The sequence below is a fragment of the Gouania willdenowi genome, unplaced genomic scaffold, assembly GCF_900634775.1.
Source record: "Gouania willdenowi unplaced genomic scaffold, fGouWil2.1 scaffold_5_arrow_ctg1, whole genome shotgun sequence".
Taxonomy (NCBI): Eukaryota; Metazoa; Chordata; class Actinopteri; order Blenniiformes; family Gobiesocidae; genus Gouania; species Gouania willdenowi.
In genome coordinates this window covers 133,691-138,189 of record NW_021145224.1, presented here as the reverse complement: position 1 = coordinate 138,189, position 4,499 = coordinate 133,691, and the positions used below count along the sequence as shown (strand labels likewise).

The window sequence follows — 4,499 nt, the reverse complement described above, 5'->3', positions numbered from 1 at the left end:
ACACACAGACACAGCTACACAGACTGTCTGTCAGTGTCTCTCCGTCTGTCTGTGTAGCTGTGTGTGTGTGTGTGTCTGTCTGTCTGTCAGTGTCTGTCCGTCTGACACACACACACACAGATACAGACAGACAGACAAACACAGACAGACACACACAGCTACGCAGACAGACAGACACACTGACAGACAGACATACACAGCTACACAGACAGACAGCTACACAGACAGACGGCCACACAGACAGACAGCCACACAGACATAAAGACAGACAGACAAACAGAAGACAGACAGACACAGCTACAAAGACAGACAAACAGACACACACACAGACAGACAGACAGACAGTCAGACAGGCACTTAGACAAACAAACACACAGACAGACAAACAGGCAGACACACACACACACACACACAGACACCAACAGACAGACACACACAGCTACACACACACACACACACACAGAAATACAGATAGACACACAGCCAAAACAGACAGACACACAGACAGAGAGACAGACAGACATGTCTATGAGTCCTCTGTGAGACAGACAGACTAAATGGCCGACTTCCTGTTTGGTTTTGGGCGGGGTCACAATGTAACTTTTTGAAACATGGACGCTGCCGTGGAAGACGGAGATGGCTTAGCTATTGAATTAAATTATGCTGGTAAAGTACAGGAGCGACTCCAGAAGCGACACCAGGCCAGGCTAGAAGACGCTGAACGCCGTAAAGAGGCTAAAGAGAGTAGCAGTGTCGCTGAGGAAAAAGTTGAGTATTTCTCCAGCACTTTCTACGGGGAGCGGGCGTGTATTGAACAGCTACTGTCAGAATGCTCCGGGACGGACCGGGCTGAGGCGACCCGAAGGTTGGAGGAAGCCACGAACAAAGTCCAACAGTTACAGAAGTTTCTGAACGACAGCTTGTTGTTTCTAACGCAGTATAATGTGAGAGAAGCCCAGGCTGCTCTACAACAACTACAGAACTCTCTGTCAGAAACCAGGGAGGCGTGTCTGCCTCAGAAGACGTTTGCTTTCAGAACCAGAACCAAAGCTGCAGAAAAATCCCAGAAAACAGAGCTTGGATCATCTAACACACCTGAAGCTGAGTCAGGTAACAACAAGGTAGATAATGATAATGCGTCTGCACCACCAGCTCCTGAGCAGTGTGGAATCTTCAACCTCAGCAACGAATTTGTGTCCAAGACCTCAGAGGAGATCAGCAAACAGCACGTGCTGCTGACCCACCTGACCCACTGCAAGGTTCGCCTGTTTGGTTCCCCGAGCACACTGCACCTGAAACACATAGAGGACTGTGAGATCCTGTGTGGACCCGTGGCCAGCTCAGTCCTCATAGATCACTGCACAAACAGCACCCTGGCCTTTCTTTGTCAGCAGCTGCGGACCCACAACACCACCAACACAGGTGTATGTGCACGTCATTAGCAGGGCCATCATAGAAAACTGCAGTGGGGTGGGCTTTGCCCCGTTCACCTGGTCCCACCCTCGCTTGGAAGAGGACTTTAGTCTGTCTGGCCTGGATAGGGAAAGAAACAACTGGGACCAGGTGGATGACTTTAACTGGCTTGATACTGAGGCGCCATCCCCAAACTGGACAGTCATACCAGAGGGAGAAAGAAAGAACAACTGGGATCCCTAAAGGTGAAAGTTTTTCACCTTTAGCTGGAGAATAAATAAATATAATGTTAATAATAAAGGTGGATTTAAAAAACAAAACAAAAAACAATGTAACTTTTTGCTCATCTTGGGATCAATAATACATGTAAATTTGATGTGAATCAACTGAAAAATAGCCAAGATACAGCATTTAGAATGTGTAGGAATTTCTATTGACATTATAGGCCCCTCCCACTGATCACAGCCTGTTTTTTCTTCATCACCCATCTTATAAGATTCATCCAACACTATTTTGAAGTCAACATGATATATCGTCTTTCTGCTAGAGCTGTTAGCGTCAGACGCTACTAAAAGTGGAACCATCTGAGAACACAAAGCATGAGGTCAGATCTGTCTCATGTTCTTCTTCTCCACAAAAGAAAAACTGTTCCTAATTCACATGTTTTATTATAAATTATGATAAATGTGTACAGAATAAAGCAGATGATGTTAGTCCATCACCTGAGGATTATAGAGGGGATACATTTTCTATCAGGCACAGTGAGACAGGCTGAAATCATTTGTATCTCCTGATAACATGTTCTGGTCCACAGTCCTGTATCACCATGTGTCTGTGTTGAGAATGTCTGAATAAATGCTATGAAGTTATGATGATCAACAGAGGCTGAATAAAAAAATACACCATTATCTAAAGATCAGATCTCCTGTGTAAAGGAAAGTGAGTTACATCAACAACTACTGTGGGCAGTGCTGCAGTAAGTTCATCAGAACATCATTGAGTGAAAAAGGTGGATCTGAGTCTGACAGTGTGTTCAAATGTTCACAGTGGTGTTGATTTTACTGTATCACAAGTTGGACACATTGATCTAAAGACTGAATTACAGCGTGTTTGAGTCTAGAACCCAGAGAGTATTTAGCTAACGTTTAGTTAGCAGGCTGGTCACCTAGCAACATTACACTTTCATAGAAAAAGGAGAATATATGACATTGTCAAGCAGATCTATGAATACTATTAACTTTAACAACACGTATGTACAAAATAGCAAACTGTATTTATTTAGGTAGAACTATTATTATCAAATTATATATCATTTAGGGCTCTATTGTGTCTGCTTTATTTGATTTATAAGGTATATATGAATTGTTTAATGTGTATTAGGTTTAATATTTAAAATATAATTATTTTTATTTGTTAACGATTTAGATTTTGTGTATTTAGCTCAAACTGTCTTTTTAGTGTTAATCTTACTGTCTGGATTATATCAGTTTTGTCTCTGCTTACGTACATGGTTTTGTTGTTAGATTTTGAAAACATTTAATTATCGTATGTTAAAAAGAAACCATGAATAATTATCTATCTTTGACAATCAAAGCATGATCGTAACAATCCACATTTAGTTTTAATAATAAGCTAAACTGATTTCTAAACACGGAATTGTAGCTCCGCCCTTCATGCGTGCTCCTGCAGCAGGGGATACTTATTCTGTTGGGGGTCACTGCTTTGGTACGACAAAGTCCAAAATGCTTGACCATCACGTGATTCATGTAAACTCAGTTTGTTCTAGAAGTTAGTGGCGGGCAATTTGAATCCATTGACCTATCTGGGATTTTTGGTAATTTGTCGTCAATAACTGCATTGATTGACAATATTTATACAGTACACCATCATATGTATGTGTATATTCAATATATGTTTATGTAGTTCCATAAATATTTTTTTCCCGAATGTAAATTTGTATTAATTAAAAAAATGTTAAAAAAAAATGTTAATATGTATTGTATACAGTATGTATTGCTTTGAATTGTCTTTAAAAGAGGGGTAATTTACACCACATCCAGACAGGACACATTGAAAACATATTTATAATGTTTATATATACACCATGCAGCATCATTGGTCCTCACCATGCAGCATAATTGGTCCTCACCATGCAGCATCACTGGTCATCACCATGCAGCATCATTGGTCCTCACCATGCAGCATCACTGGTCATCACCATGCAGCATCATTGGTCCTCACCATGCAGCATCATTAGTCCTCACCATGCAGCATCATTGGTCCTCACCGTGCAGCATCATTGGTCCTCTCCATGCAGCATCATTGGTCCTCACCATGCTGAATCAATGGTCCTCACCATGCAGCATCATTGGTCCTCACCGTGCAGCATCATTGGTCCTCACCGTGCAGCATCATTGGTCCTCACCATGCAGCATCATAGGTCCTCACCATGCAGCATCACTGGTCATCACCATGCAGCATCATTGGTCCTCACCGTGCAGCATCATTGGTCCTCACCGTGCAGCATCATTGGTCCTCATCATGCAGCATCGGTGGTCCTCACCATGCAGCATCATTGGTCCGCATCATTGGTCCTCACCATGCAGCATCATAGGTCCTCACCCTGCAGCATCATTGGTCCTACCATGCAGCATCATTGGTCCTCACCGTGCAGCATCATTGGTCCTCACCATGCAGCATCATTCGTCCTCACCATGCAGCAGAATTGGTCCTCACCGTGCAGCATCATTGGTCTTCACCGTGCAGCATCATTGGTCCTCACCGTGCAGCATCATTGGTCCTCACCATGCAGCATCATTGGTCCTCACCATGCAGCATCATTGGTCCTCACAGTGCAGCATCACAGCAGTAGTAGTGTGAAATTACTACATAGAATATGTGTGATTACTAATATAATTCATATAAAATGTTCAGTATGATATCTAATACACATTTGAAACACACCTTGTCATGTTTTCATGACTCATCATGGTCTGTTGATGCTCCATCATATGAAACCAGTCCAGTGACATCACTGCTCCCTGTGCTCCTACAGTAGGTCACTTACACACCAAATTACATGACTA

The 4,499-nt window shown here is 42.7% G+C and overlaps 1 pseudogene; it reads left to right on the top strand.

Annotated features, from left to right (window-relative positions):
• Positions 1 to 611: 611 nt before the first annotated feature.
• LOC114460681 (tubulin-specific chaperone C-like) lies at positions 612 to 1,656 on the top strand (annotated as a pseudogene).
• Positions 1,657 to 4,499: the final 2,843 nt, after the last annotated feature.